Here is a 16,361-nt window from a genome sequence, read left to right as displayed (position 1 = left end):
AGTAATTTTGTGACTATCCAAGGTTTTGGATCTGTCACGGGTCCCATTGTTACGTGTGTGTCCAAACATTAAGATGGACCTTGTATCTAACTCAGGCTGATGAAAGCTACCGTGACACTCTATGGTCAAGAGCAAAGATCAGCCAGTGACAGCCAGTCATTAACCAATGTTTCAACTCCGTTTTCAGGATCTCAGCAAGACCAACGTTCAGTAGCTATTTAAGTTGCCATTGAGAAGGCGGGGTGTAGCCACCTCCTTGGATCATTGCAGTCTGTCTGGTGGAGGTACTCACACAGCCCTTCTGGGGAGTGAGTGCAGACTACAGTACATCTCGTTGTCACATTCCCCCAGCTAACAATGATCTATTCTGCATTTGTATTAAACTTTGTCCCATTTGATCTCTCGTTTTCACACCTTACCCTTCCTGTCATGTATTTTGTGTTTTATGACTGTTGGCAGATCGATTTCCCTTCCAGAGATAAATAAAGATCTATCATATCATATCATATCATATTGTATCGTCCAACATGAAGGCAGACCATTCATGCTGATCAGCTCATGTCTATGTTTGCCTTTCATGTAAATAAATAGCTTCAATCTCACCTGCCCATCCCGTTCTCCCTTCCATCATCCTTCTTCCATCATGTGACCATCTAATCCATTGTTTCCATCAAAGACAATCACACTGCAATTGAATTACGTGTCCTCACAGCTCCACATATGATTCCTCCGCTCTCCGCTATAAATCACTTACATTTAATCAGTAGCTTCTCACCCTTCATTGTACACGCTTTTTTCAGGATGTGGCCATTACAGGCAAACCAGGTATTTCAAGTCAAGTCAAATCAAGTTTATTCGTCACGTACACTTACGAGATGTGCAGTGAAATGAAAAGTGGCAATGCTCACGGACTGTGTGCATAAAACAAACAAACAAACAAACAAACAAACTACAAACAATGGAACAGAATCACATACTGTTTTACATATTACATAATGTGGGAGGAAGGAAAAAGGAAAACAAAAAGCAATTTAAAAAAAAACAGTAGAATGGTTCAGTAAAGTTCAGTCCCTGGTGAGATAGGAGTTTACAGTCCTAATGGCCTCTGGGAAGAAACTCCTTCTCAACCTCTCCATTCTCACAGCATGGCAACGGAGGCGTTTGCCTGACCGTAGCAGCTGGAAGAGTCCGTTGCAGGTGTGGAAGGGTTCTCCATGATCTTATTGGCTCTGGAGTTGCATCTCCTGATGTATAGTTCCTGCAGGGGGGCAAGTGAAGTTCTGGGGCCGTCATGGGCAAGCTACCCATGACAGCAGTCCCCAACGCTGTTTCAGTTAGTTGGAGACACCCGCTAAATGCTACTAAAAGTAAAATAAAGAAAATACCCCTAGAGCCTGCGAGAGTGGGGGCACAAGATGGCTCACCGATTGATAACACGGTTACAGACCCAGGAACGGAAACGACTATGGACAAGGAGAGCATGGCACATGAGACATCCACAACAGCTGCGGGACACAAACTTCAGGTGTGCATTTGTGGTTGGGAGAAAATAACATCAGTGAAGGGCTTGAAGATCCACCAAGGGAAGAGAAAGTGCTTGAGAGTGCAGAGACATGGGCCTCGCATTGACCAGTACTTCTTACGAAGCAACCAGTCAAATCAGTCGAGTGAAGCACAGCGACGGGACTCAAACCAAAGTTTGCAGAGCATCAGCACCCATGTCACTGAAGAGGGTGATACAAGCACAGAAATGCCAGTGGAGGAGCCCACGCAACAACGACAAAGACCTCCATTGGAGGGTAAGATCAAAGGGCACAAACCTGGAGTGAAATGGCCCAAAGAAAGAGTGGGAGACGGTCAACAGTGACCTTATACATATCTTGGAGCAACAAGCGGGCACAGCAGTGGAAAAGCTTGAAAGGATGGGCAACACAATCTACAGCTACGGAGAAGAACAGTTTGGGGCGAGTAAAGGGAGAGGTGGAAAGAAATTACCAACACCAATCAAGTCCAGGAGGCAGCAGGAGATTGAGAGGCTAATCAGAGAGAGGAGACAGTTGAAAAAGCAATGGAAAAAAGCAACTGACGCAGAGAGAGAAGGTATCATGGTACTCCAAGAGGACATCAAGAGCCGATTGGCAACCTTGCAAACAGCAGAGAACTTGAGGAAACTTCGCAAGAAGAAAGAACACACAAGAACACGGTTCTACAAATACTCTTTCAAGTTCATCAAAGACCTGTTCGCAAAGGAAAAAAGTGGAACTTTGAAAACAGAAGCATTAAGGGAAGATTGGGAACAAGAGCTAATGATAAAGATCTCGAAGGATAGATGGGAAAAGTATTTGATGAATACACATAACTGTTCTATTAATGCAAGACATAATTTAATTCAATTCAAATTATTACATAGACTATATTATTCAAAAACGAGGTTGAATAAATTTTATCCAAACGTCTCTCCCAGATGCGATAAATGTTTGTTTCAAAACGCTAATATAACACACTCATTTGTTGGATGTACAAAGTTGAATAAATTTTGGAGTGATATATTTGATATATTTACAAAGATTTTCAAGTCAAGAATAGAACCCAAAACGGAATGGATTATATTTGGAATAATAGGAGAAGATACCAATTTAAATAAAGATCAAAATGTTTTTTTTAATTATGGGTTAATAATTGGAAAGAAATTGATACTTAAATTTTGGAAAAATACAACCACACCAACTGTTAAAATGTGGATTAGGAATATGATGGACATAGCACGCCTTGAAGAAATGAGACTCCGACTAATAGATAAATATGACCAATTCTTAAAGAGTTGGTCTCCTTTCATCGACTTTTTGGAATCATGTGATGCAGCGGTGCCGTAAGGATTGCTGATTTCAGTTCATGACGTGGATAGAGCTACATCTCCGAATACAGATTTGAAAAATTCTCTTTTAAGGGGCCTTCTCTTCTATTTCTACTTTCCACTTTCTCTCTTCCTTTTTTTATTTTTTATATACACACTTCACGTTTTTCTACTCTCTACCATCTATTTTTCCACTTTTTCCCCTTTCTATTGCTTTCTTTTTCTTGTTCTGCCTACTTCTTTCTTATAACATAAAACTAGAGGTTGTACATAGAATGGATTACGGTATTACATAGTTGGCACCTAAAATTAGGTGCCACTGTACTGTTTTGTGCTGTATTAACTTCTAATAAAATAAACAAAAAAAAACAAACAAAAAAAAAAGAAAACATCAAAACGGGAATTGGAGGAAAACTTGGAAAAGGCCCACCAAGACACGAAAAGGCATGAGCAGTTAGTCATCCCACATGGCATCCCGCCTATTCAACAACCTGAATTCAACCTGGACACCAACCCTCTGAGATGGAAAGAGGTAGAGAACATGATGGAGGTTCTTTGGTGATGGAAGCACGTCAAAGGCGAGGATCCAACCTGTGCCCTCTGCCCAACTCCAGCAACCCTGAAACACATCATGGTAGGCTGCAAGACCAGCCTCACACAAGGGAGATACACGTGGCGGCATAATCAGGTACTAAAAAGCCTGGCATCAGCCCTTGAGAACAGGTGGTGTGCGACCAACTCCTTGCCTCCGAGAGCAAGCAACCCCCCATCCCCCCCAAGGGCAACAACCTTTGTCCGCGAAGGACAGAAAACATCTAAACGTCCTTCCACCAGATCAGAAGAAGGAAACCTATGCAGGGCCCGTGACTGGAGGATGACGGCGGACATCGGCTGACAATTAATTTTTCCACCTGAAATAGCTTCCACCAACCTCAGGCCAGACTTGGTGTTCTGGTCCCCTTCACAGAAGGGCCTTCTTGTCCTGGGCAGAGCAGTTCCCAAACCAAATTGTGATATTTCCGGACAAGATGGTTTCCACAGCCGCTGAGTAGAAGCAGTAGAGGATCCTCAGAGACACTCTGAATTTCTTCAATTGCCTGAGGTGATAAAGGCGCTGTCTTGCCTTACTCACGATTGCTGCAGCGTGTGATGTCCATGTCATATCCTCAGAGGTGTGGACTCCCAGGTATTTAAAACAGCTCATCCTATCCACAGTATCCCCATTTATCCTCAATGGTGTGTACCTGCCCCACGTTGCTCTTGAGAAGTTAGTTCCAATCTGATTTTCTTGAACAGTTGCTGTTTGTGGGAGTTCCCACAACCTGGTTTGCAAAGAGGAATGAAAGAATGTTGTACACTTCCAGTATGTAACAGTTCATCACATGGAAGGGACATGTCCTTCTTGACGAGTGGAAAACTGTAAATTGTTCACACTGCGAGTTTCCCTCTCCATTCACTCTGTCTGAAGAAAGATCTCAACCCGAAACATCACCCATTCCTTCTCTCCAGAGATGCTGCCTGTCCCCGCTGAGTTACTCCAGCTTTTGGTGTGAGTCATCGGTGTAAACCAGCAGAGATGCCACAGTATTACATTTCACCCAAGGTGGCAGGAACCGTGCACCAGTCCCCCAGTGCTGCTCCGTGCAGATCAATCTTCTTCTTCTTGTTGAGTCCACACACAAGATTAGAAGTTGAAACATTTCTCGGCATCTGCATGCAATGGTGTCTGTCTTGCACTTGTGCTTCTTGTGCGTGGTGGTGGAAAGATCGGTGAAAACAGGGCCACGATGTGAACACTCTTTCCTTGACCCCTTGCAGATCAATATCAAATACACAAAGGTACACAAAAATGCTGGAGAAACTCAGCGGGTGCAGCAGCATCTGTGGAGCGAAGGAAATAGGCAACGTTTCGGGCCGAAACCCTTCTTCAGACTCAATATCAAATACACATCAGGATATACCCAGGTTGGTTTGGCATGCTTGTCCTGGCATTAAATACAATAGTTGCAATGCTACCTTAGAGTTGCACAAAACAATGATCAGATTGTACTTGAAGTAATTTATTAAGGTCTCATCACTATAGGAAACATGCAATTAGACTGCAGATGATGCAGAAAAGATTCACAAGGATGCTGCCTGAATGGGAGGCTTTAAGTTAGCTCCCCTTACAGACAAAATGTGTAGGAAGGAACTGCAGATGCTGGTTTACACAGAAGATAGACACACAATGCTAGAGTAACTCAATGGGACAGGCAGCATCTCTGGATGGAAGGAATAGGTGACGTTTTGGGTAGAAACCCTTCTTCAGACTGAAGGTGAAGGGTCTTGACCCGAAACGGCACCCATTCCTTCCATCCAAAGATGCTGCCTGTCCCGTTGAGATACTCCAGCATTTTGTGTCTATCATGGACTTAGAGAGACCTCCTCAGCCCTAGACAGTCCTGTGGCCTCCAGGTACAATGACAATGCCTCATGCATACATTGTCCTTCACCAACAAGCTCCTGAGTGTACTGACCCCATCCACTCCCATCATTGCACCATTAGTTCTCTTCTTCTTCTTGCATATGGCGTGCACAGCCAAAAACAACTTGTTCTGTTTGATCTTCTGTTTGTGCACGCCAGGTTGATTGCATTCGTTGAAACAGGGTGGACCACATGAAGGTTGCAATCTCCCACCCCACCATTTTTTCATTCAATAGCATCAAGGGCAGCAAGGTGGCGCAGTGGTAGGGCTGCTGCCTTGACAGGGCCATAGACCTGGGTTCAATCCTGAATTCAGGTGCTGTCTGAATGGAGTTTGTACCTTTTACAAACTCAAGAGGTTACACATCAACAGGGGAAAGTACACCAACAGATAGACACAAAATGGTGGAGTAACTCACCAGGACAGACAGCATCTCTGGATAGAAGGAATGGATGACATTTTGGGTTGAGATCCTTCTTCAGACCTTCTTCAATCTTCAGTGTAAACCAGCATCTGCAATTTCTTCCTACACCCACAGGAAATTAGAGTCTGGAGCTGTGAGTGACAGTGTGCCAATTCTCAGTATTCTTGACAATATGGTTCTCTGCACCTTAACAATGAAATGTGAAATGTCTTCACAAAATAGGTTATAGTGACTTGATATTGTACTATAGTGGTTAAAAAAAATACATACATTTCTAGGCTTATCTCTTTAACAAAACGTTGGTTTACTTTTAATATATCCTGATTGATTGATAGAATTGATTGGAAGATACAACAGTTTATTCGATCCACCATGTCCACGCTAGCTATCGATCACCCATTCACACTCATTCTATGTGGTCCCACTTTTGTATGGACTTCCTACACACACGAGGGACAAATTATAGATGCCATTTGACCTATGAAACCCACATATCTCTGTAATATGGGAGGAAGCTGGAGCACCCGGAGGAAACTCACACGGTCACGGGAAGAACGTGCAAACTCCACGCAGACTGCACTCGAGGTCGGGATCGAACCCGTTGTGAGTCAGTGGCTCTACCAACTGCGCCACCCTGCTGCCCTATGTCCTGGTTTACCTTTCCTGGGGATCGAAGCTCCAACTGTGGTGCCTGTGGACATCGTGAAGCCCGCAGTCTCTGATAAAAAGAGGCCAATTCGGGAGTTCCATGCCGCGGAGAGAGTTTCAACCGCCCTGACGTGGGAGTTTCGATCACCCCGACGGGGGCTTCGATCGTCGGCTGCGGGGGCTTTGAATCCGCTCGACTGTGGATGATTTGACTGCCCCGACCGCGTAAAACAAAGAGGAAGAAGATTGAACTTTATTGCCTTCCATCACAGTGACGAATGTGGAATCCACTGTGGTGGATATTTACTTTTATGTGGTTGTTTGTCTTGGTGCTTTTCACTTAGTATGGCTGTATGGTAACTCAAATTTCACTGCACCTTAACTGGTACATGTGACACTAAACTGACCTTGAAACCTTATTTAGTCCGACTAAGTTTCTGTGAAATGTTTGATGATGTTTTTCTCTGGAAAAAGCTTCATTTAATTGTTTGCTCTTTGTCCATTTATTATTCTCCATTCACCAAATTATAAAGAGTTATGACTCAAGTGAAATATTGAGCAGCAGCTGATAGATATCTCTCCACACCAATAATGTATCCCAATAGATTTCTATATAGATGGTTTTGTTTGCATTTGTTGGCTGAAATATTCACTGTTTTAGACATAATAAAATTAAATTCAATCTCATCGGGACTTCTGCGCCGATCAGCAGGATGAATTTGCTCCCTGCAAGAGCCGGCAGATTCGTTCCAATTGCTGACTTCCACGGCCGACGTTCCGTACTATTGGAATCCTCTCGGAAGCTGTGGCTTCAGTTGGTCTGGCAAAATGGATACTCCATCTCCAGAGAACATAGATAGGTGATGTTTTGGGTCGGGAGCCTTCATCAGACGTCAGAAAGGTCCCGACCCAAAATATTACCTATCAATGTTCTCCGGAGATGCTGCCGGATCCACTGAGTTACTCCAGCACTTTGTGTCTTTTCTTGGTAAACCAGCATCTGTAGTTCCTTGTGTGTTCATGTTATTCCGAACTTGTTGACGGGACCTGGCAATTGGCAACAGATCAGCAAATAAGTATTGGAACAAAGCACTAAAAATATGTTTGACAATGCAATGTTCAATATTAAAGGTGCCCCGAGAGTAAAGGTAAAAGATGAATTTATAAACTCACAAGTACAAAAGCTAAAATATCCACTGAATTAATTATTCTTTGAAGAAATAGTCCCTTAGGTAAATACATCAATTACTCAAGGGAATCTTTAATGATGTCGTTGGCAACACACTTCTTCAATAAAACTTGCCTTCACTTTATTCTACAGCAGTAATATCTGATTATGTGACCTCCCTAATTCCCCTGATTATTTTCTGCTCATCTCTAGCAATCAGTAGAAATTAGAGGCATATTAGTGTTTGTCCACAGGGAATGGGATGCTATCTAATGTCTCCAGTTCCAACCTGTTCCATTGAGAAGTCTTCACCATCCACTATTGACTTGGACAAACCATCATCCATTGTCTCCTAGATTCCATTCTCTCTCTAACCATTCCTTTATGCCCCCTCCGCCCTGCTCCCTTCTCTTTAATTTAAGAATAACCTGTTTTCTAATCTTTGGATAATTGTTCATCAATCTGTCCCTTTGTCCCTCTGTCCCATCTGCCTATCAAAACCATCCTCACCTGTATCCACCTGTGAAGAAGGGTCTCGTCCCGAAATGTCACCCATTCCTTCTCTCCAGAGATGCTGCCTGTCCCGCTGTTACTATGCATTTTGTGTCTATGATCAATTCCATCTATCACCCACCAGGCTTAGTCCTGTCCTATATTTCTCCCCTACTCCCCCCACCACCCGATAATCTTTCTAAAAAGGACCCGGCTCAAAACAACACCATTCCATGTTCTTCAGAGATGTTGCCTGACCCGTTGAGTAGCTCCAGCACTTTTTATCTGTTCACTTTGTTACTCTCTTCAAGAATGCTGCCTGACCTTCTGAGCATTGCTCATTTTTTTGTTATTTGTTATCATTGCAATGAGTTTACAGGTGCACCACCACCAATTTTCCATCAACTAGTATTTTGGCACCCCCTTTAATCCGGATGAAATTACGAGAGTGCACTTGAAATCACCCCCCCCCCAATCTCCCCAGAAGTCCTCCTGAAAATGTGGTATCTAGGTCGGATAAGGCGGCTGATCTCGATCTCATCGGGACTTCCGCGCCCAATCAATGAGTTGAATTTGCTCCCTGCTGCCGGAGCTCTGGAACTCTGGCCTGGCCAAAGCCACCAGATCTGATCCCAAAGCCGACGGCCGAATTTGCGGGTCAGTGTCTCAGCCCCGTGGTGGCCTATGCGGACCATTCCAGTACCATTGGACTCCTCACGGAGGCCATGACTTCTGTTGGCCCAGCAACATGGACGATCCAGAAAGGTTCTGGAATCAAGGGTGCTGGGAAAATCGGTGGTTGACCTTTATTAGGGCAGGATCACATTACCATTCAGGGCAACCTGAATGTTGTCTACTGTTGAAAAAAATATTTATATAACACTATTGACTACACTTGAAATAAAATACATCTTGTTGAAAGCAAACTGTGGGAGAAAAACAAACTTGCACCTTTAATGACCTCAGAAAGTGCCAAAGCACTTTACACCCAATGAAGTACTTCGTGAAATGTACTCACCATTATAATTTATTTGAGTAAATTCCCATTCCAGTCAACGCTGTGATTTACATCCAGTGGATAATAGGCTGTCATTTCCTGCTCAGCCTTCACACATGGGAAGAGAAGCCAGGCTCATCATATTGGCGTGGAATCAATATGAAATAATCCAACGCTATGAGATGGGACGAGCCATCCATGCAATAATTTGACTTGTTATCCGAATCTGTGCCAAATCGTATTCAAAGCAGGAAGGAAGGAGAATCTCCAGCAATCACTGTGTTTGTTGCACTGGTAGAGTGTGACACGTTAATCCCAGCACAATCCATTGCCTATTGTGGTAATTCCATCGCAGAGTTAGTGTGGCACAGTGGCACAACTGGTAGAGCTGCTTCCTCACTGTGCCAGAGACCCGGTTTGATCCTCGCGTTGTGTGTTGTCTATGTGGAGTTTGCACGTTCTCCCTGCAACCGTGTATGGGGTGGGGGGGGGGTGTTTCCTCTGGGTCTCGTTCAGTTTAGCTTAGAGATACAACGTGGAAACAGGCCCTTAATCTCACTGAGTCGGTGCGGACCAGCGATCACTCTATATATTAGTTCCATCCTACATTCTAGGGACAATTTCCACAGGTTAATTAATATGCAAACCTGCTCATCTTTGGAATGTGGAAGGAAACCGTAGCACCCGGAGAAAACCCACGCAGTCACAGGATAGACGTACAAACTCTGTACAGACAGCACCCATGGTCAGGATTTGAACCCGGAACTCTGGAGCTGTGAGGCAGCAACTCTACCGTTGCGTCACTGTGCTGCCCGCGAGATATCGCATGGAAACAGGCCCATCGGCCCACCGAGTCTACGCTCACTATCGGTCATTCATTCACTATAGGTGTGAGTTAGTTGGAGCCCACAATACAGGAAATCAATAACCCCGTGCGTCTGTGGGAACTGAGAGGAAACCAGAGAAAAACCCTTGTGCTCGCAGCATTCTTTGGTTTCCTCCCACATCCCGAAGACGTGCGGAATTTTAGATTAATTCGCTTCTGTAAACTGCCGCTAGTGTATAGGGAAATGAATGAGAAAGTGGGATAACAAGAGCTAGTGTGGGCGGGTGATTTTGGGGGTTAACTTGATCAGGTGGGCTGCTGGGCTCGTTACCATGCTGGACTGTAAAAAAAAGAGTCTCCTTAATAAATCCTGCATCGATTTCAGAAGCATGTTTACTAACTTGTAAGTAGGTAAGATGTAGACACAAGCATGGCATGGTGGCGCAGTGGTAGAGTTCATGCCTTTACAGTGCCAGAGACCCGAGTTTGATCCTGACTACGGATGCTGCTTGTACGGAGGTGTACGTTCTCCCCGTGACCTGCATGGGGTTTTCTCAGATGCTCTGGTTTCCTCCTACACTCCAAAAACGTGAAGGTTTGTAAGCTTATTGGCCTCAGTAAAATTGTAAATTGTCCCGAGTGTGTGTAGGATAGTTAATGTATCGGGATCGCTGGTCAGCGCAGATTCAATAGGCAGAAGGGCCTATTTCCATGCTGCATCTCTGACCTAAACTAAAAACAAAACAGATGCTAGTTTACTCAAAAAAACAGTGTCCAAAGACGCATCTCAACACAAAATATCCCCTATCCACGCCCTCCAGAGATGCTGACTGACCCGTTGAGTAATTCTAACATTTTGTTAGTACGCCACACTATCTATCACGATGAGTACACAAGGTGCAGTAAAAAGACACAAAGTACCAGTGCAACCCAGCAGGTCAGGCAGCATCCCTGGAGGGGAGTAGAACTACATCCAAGAATGACACAAAGTGCTGCAGTAACTCAGTGTGTCAGGCAGCTTCTATGGTGAACATAGTTAGGCGATGTTTCAGGTCGGGACTCTTCTTCAGTCTAAAGAATGGTGTTGACCCAAAACATTGCCAATCTATGCTCTCTGGAGATGCTGCCTGACCCGCTGAGTTACTCCAGCACTTTGTGTCTTTTTCAGTAAACCAGTGCCTGCAGTTCAATGTGTCTCCCCTTAAGGTGCATGATGCATTTGGATCTTAGTGGAAGCAAAGTAGGTTTGTTGGAGGGAATGCAAGAGAAATAAACATTGAGGAAGATGGAATGAAAGTGAGTGGGAGGAAGCTCATATGGACTGGAAGCAACAATGCAGTCTGATTGGACTGAATGACCTGCAAATTCCATTAAACCTCAGTCACAGCAGATCATCTGTCCTCCTGGGTAGATTTTGCTGCAATCTTTATATTTTCCTTTTCTCGATTCACAGCACTCACCTCTTCACCTGTTACTTTATATATATATAGATATATATTCATATTCCTGTAAATCATTCCTGTAAATACCAGGATCATTCCCCACTGATCTATAGTGCTTCCACCATTAAGTGTAGGAGTGTGAATACCTCTACTCACTATTTTTAACTCACACATTAACTGCAGTCTACACCCATTAGAATCCCGCTGAACACATGTTAGTGCCACGTTAGGCTTAATAGATACAGAAAAAGCTTGACTAAAACACATCAGCATACATCACAGAAAATGCTAGCAACCTATTAAAAAAACATAATATTGTCATTGGCTTTGGATTGATGGCCAGATGACACTATTTTCACCCACCAAATTAAAGTTATCAGATAATGGGCCAACTGATACAGGAAGCTTATTATTCATTTCTCTCATGACTTTCTCCCTCCATTCTTCTGCCAATTTTCTAGCGCTCTTCAGTGGGTCATAAGGTCATAAGCAAAAGGAGCAGAATTAGGCCATTCAGCCCATCGAGTCTATCAGCCATTCAATCATGGCTGATCTATCTGTCCCTCCTAACTCCCATTCTCCTGCCTTCTCCCCATAATCTCTGACATCTGCACTAATCAAGAAATAATGGGTAGACAAAAGTGCTGGAGAAACTCAGCGGGTGCAGCAGCATCTATGGAGCGAAGGAAATAGGCAACGTTTCGTGCCAAAACCCTTCTTCAGACTTTGAAGAAATAATGGGTATTTAGCATGGGTGTAGAGCAAATGCTAGGGGCAGCGTTTAATGTTTTTGGATCATTGGGGCCTCTTCTGGAGCAGAGGTGCCAGATTTAAACTCCGTGTGCATTTAAGTAATTGAAGGGAAAATAATTCTCAGTGATAGTGGTTGAGGTCTGGAGCTCAGCGGTAGAGTAAAAAGCTGTCATCTAATTCCAAACACTTGAATATCTCCTTGAAAGACTAATCTACAGGACTAGAACATAGGGTCAGGATAGATACAATGGACTGAATGGCCTCCAGACATGTTATGAATATCCTGCAATTTTATGATAGCAGCCGAAATGGAGGGTGACTAATTTCCTGGGAGGGAGATGAGCTAGTACTACTCATGTGGGTTTAAACTAGATTGGTAGTGCAAGGTCCCAGAGTAGAAAGGAGACAGATGAGAAGTTGGGGGCAAATGATCTAATCAAAGACTACAAGGATAGCAGACAGGACAGGTAATTGCAAGGCAAAGGGAGAGGGAACAGCGATGGTTTAAACTGTGATCAATCGGCACGGTGGCGCAGCGGTAGAGCTGCAGCCTTACAGCTCCAGAGACCCAGGTTCAATCCTCACTATGGGTGCTGTTTGTACAAAGTTTGTACGTTCTCTCCACGATTACCTGGGTCCTCCCAGGGTGCTCTGGTGTCCTCCCACACTCCTAAGACGTACAGGTTTGTAGGTTAATTGGCGTAGGTAAAAATTGTAAATTGCCCCCAATGTGTAGAATAGTGCGAGTGTACGGGTGATCGCTGGTTGGCACAGACTCTGTTTCCGAGGGATCTGTTTCCACGCTGTATCTCTAAAGTAAAGTAAACTATATCTACTTACATGCTCAAAGTTCTGGGATATCGAGTGCGGCACGATGGCGCAGAGATAGAGTTGCTGCCTTACAGCGCCAGAGACCCGGGTTCAATCCTGACCACGGGTGCAGTCTTTATGGAGTTTGTGACCTGCATGAGGTTTTCTCTGAGAACTTTGGTTTCCCTCCACATTCCAAGGACGTACAGGTTTGTAGGTTAATTGGTTTTGCACATATGTAAAAATTGTCCCCAGTAAGTGCAGGATAGTGTTAAAGTGCAGGAATTGCTGGTCGGTGCGGAATCGTTGGGCCGAAGGGCCTGTTTCCGCACTGTATCAGAACCTTAAGCTGGTGAATGGTTCACCCAAGGGCAAATGAAATTATTTTGGGGTGAATTACTTAATTAATTCAGATATTTATAGATTTTATTTTATACTTAAAAAAGGCATTGCCATTAAAGTGGTTAGTAAGTTCTTATTGGTTTTAATGGCAGTGGAGCTGGAAATTTGATAGGTTTTTTTCTCTCTATCTATGGTTTTCTAATTTCAAAGTAGCAGGATATTTCCCAAATTTACTGTAATATAACTTTTTAGGGAAGACCAGACGAGCTAGTGGGATCATAAATTTATCAATGGCAACACTGGAGGATCGCCGTGGGCAACTGTTAAACTGTAACTTTACTTTGTGTAGCAATATAGCTACCAAAGTTGATATTGTGAGCTTTTGTCGGGGAGAGTTAGAGAAAGTTATATTAGTTGGATACTAATACATTAAATCATATACACCATGGTTTTTTGAGCCAGTTTTCGAAATAAAGAACTGCAGTAATCACAGCCCGAAAGGGTAGGATGGGGCTGAGGCCTCGTGCTTAGACATTGGAATGTAATCATTCTATGATTTTCCAACTCCAGTGGTAATTAAAATTCATTTTTATCACTACTAGTTTTCTTTACATATTTTTCAGATGTTCAAAAAGTTTAATAAAACAAACATTTAAGAAATTAGTTAATTTATGTTTTTTGCTCACTTGACAAAATAAATCTATATTACTAAAAGTCTGATCTTGACCACTTCCTGTTGTTCTGTATATTGATTTTTTTTTTAAACGCTGTCACTTACAGCTGTGATTTTTGGCCATCTTATTCAGAATCCCCCTTCCGCTATGCAGAACAAGAGGGTTTTTCCCATCGATTAAAAATAAAAGAGTTATTAGTGTTTAAAAAATGTTGAGATTCTCTCTCCTGAAGGCCACGCCCCTTCCGGAAGTGTTGAGTGTCGGATGGAGGAGAGGCAAGATGGGGGAGCAAGAGTGTCACGTCTCACAGTCTGAGCTGTGAATAACACTGAACACATGTCTACTAAACTGTGAGTGTGGTTTTACTGACCTTGAGTGCCCTTAATGTGGTTTGGAAATAAAAATGTGGTTGGTTTGAAATAAAGCACAGCAAATGGTTGGTGGTGGTTGGTTTGAAATAAAGCACAGCAAATGCTTGGTGGTGCTTTATTTGACATTGCAAATGATTAAAAGTCTAAGCTTGACAACTTATATTGTCAAGTTTGCACCGTATATTGATTTTAGATAAAATGCTACCACTTACGGCTGTGATTTTTGGCCTTACTGTGTTCTTACTCAGTCCCCCTCCGCTCATCAGGTGCAGAGGATTCTTCCCATCAATGAAAAATAAAAGTGTTATTAGTGTTTTAAAAATGTTGAGAATCTCTTCATGTCAATCATGCTATGAAGGCCATGCCCCTTCCGGGAGGGGGGAGGGTTTATAAAACCCAGAAGTGTGGGTGTGGCTCAGTCTCTGCAAGAGGGGGGAGGAAGAGGTCACGACTCTGTCTGAGTTGTGAATCAACTGAACACACTGAATGTCTATTGAACTGGGTGTGATGTTTATGTGGTGTTTGTGGTGTTTTGTGTGGTTTTATGCTGGCTTCACCCTGCTTGAAATGGTATGAATGCATTTGAATATGGTGGCCTTGCACCCTGCATGAAATGGTATGAAACTGCATTTGAATTTGGTGGCCTTGCACCCTGCTTGAAATGGGTGAGTCAACTGCCAGCCCACCAGCAGTGAGTGAGCTGCCAGCACATCAGGCTTGAGTGACTGAGCTGCCACCCCAAGAATCCATTTGGCCCACAATGTCCATATTAGCCCTCTAGAAATCAGTCCCTTCAGCCCACAACACCCATACTTGCGGTCCTGAAAGCCCCCCCCCCCCCTTCCCCCCCGGCCACCAATATTGGAATTGGTGGAGAGGTGGAATATTGCGCTGGGGGACTAGCCCTCCCGTGTGAACGTTGGGTCCCACTTGGTCTAGTTATATATAACATTTATACACAAGGGAGAATAAGATGAAAATTACCAAAAAACATAAGAAAATGTAGTTGAGGGTGAATTAAATTTTGTGATAAAGACTCAAGACTCAAAGACACTGAAATAGTTTAAGAAGCACTGTTCTAAACTACACTAAAAAAAACGATGCTCCAGTTGTGATAGAGATGCAGGTAAGAGAAGAGGGTAACACAAATTTAAATCTGAGTAAATATTAAGTGAACTAAACTTAAATTGTGGTTGTATAATGGATCCATCCACAACTAATTGTGCTTCTCATGTTTCCCATGTACTTACTTCTCCATAAATTCTGCCCAACACTCTAATCAGACCCACACAAGTCAGTGCACTGCGCTGGTGATGAGGGAAAAAATGATCTCTGGGCACTGAATGACTAGATTAATGGTGAGAAGTTGAGTCTCAGTGATGCCAACGCTGTGAAAACAAAGAGGAGAAGCCAAGGAGTGTTTGGAATCATAAGTGTGAATAGTGCCAGTTGTTAGTGCAGTTTTAATGATGTCTACATTGAGCTGCCACCTATAGAGGCTCTACAATAGAGATGAAGAACTGTCAGATGAATTATAGGTTTGCAGAAAATTCATAACATGTCTAGAGGCCATTCAGTCCATTGTACCATTGTTCTAGTCCTATAGATTGTAGTCTTTCAGTTACTTTAGTTTATTGTCATGTGTACCGATGTACAGTGGAAAGATTTTGTTGCATGCTATCCAGTCAGCAGAAAGACAATGCATGATTACAATCGAGCCATTTACAATGTGTAAATACATGATAAGCGAATAACGTTTAGTGCAAGGTATAGCCAGCAAAGTCCGATCAAAGATAGTCCGAGGGTCACCAATGAGGTAGTTAGTAGTTCAGGACTGCTCTCTGGTTGTTCTCCCCTTGTATTGTATGTTTCCTCTATGACCAAGTGGGTTTTCTCTGGGTACTCTGGCTTCAGAGCACACTCCAAAGAAGGACAGGTTTGTAGGTTAATTGACGTTGGTAAAAATTGTAAATGTACAGGGAATGGCTGGACGGTGCAGACTCGGTGGGCTGAAGGAGCTGTTTCCACACTGTAACTTTAAATTAAATTAAATTATATTTATTTAAATGCCAGAGGTGTGACAGGTTATGTGGAC

Source organism: Leucoraja erinacea, chromosome 32, assembly GCF_028641065.1.
Source record: "Leucoraja erinacea ecotype New England chromosome 32, Leri_hhj_1, whole genome shotgun sequence".
Lineage (NCBI taxonomy): Eukaryota > Metazoa > Chordata > Chondrichthyes > Rajiformes > Rajidae > Leucoraja > Leucoraja erinaceus.
The sequence above is the reverse complement of the archived record's forward strand: the minus strand, read 5'-3'. Positions refer to the sequence as shown.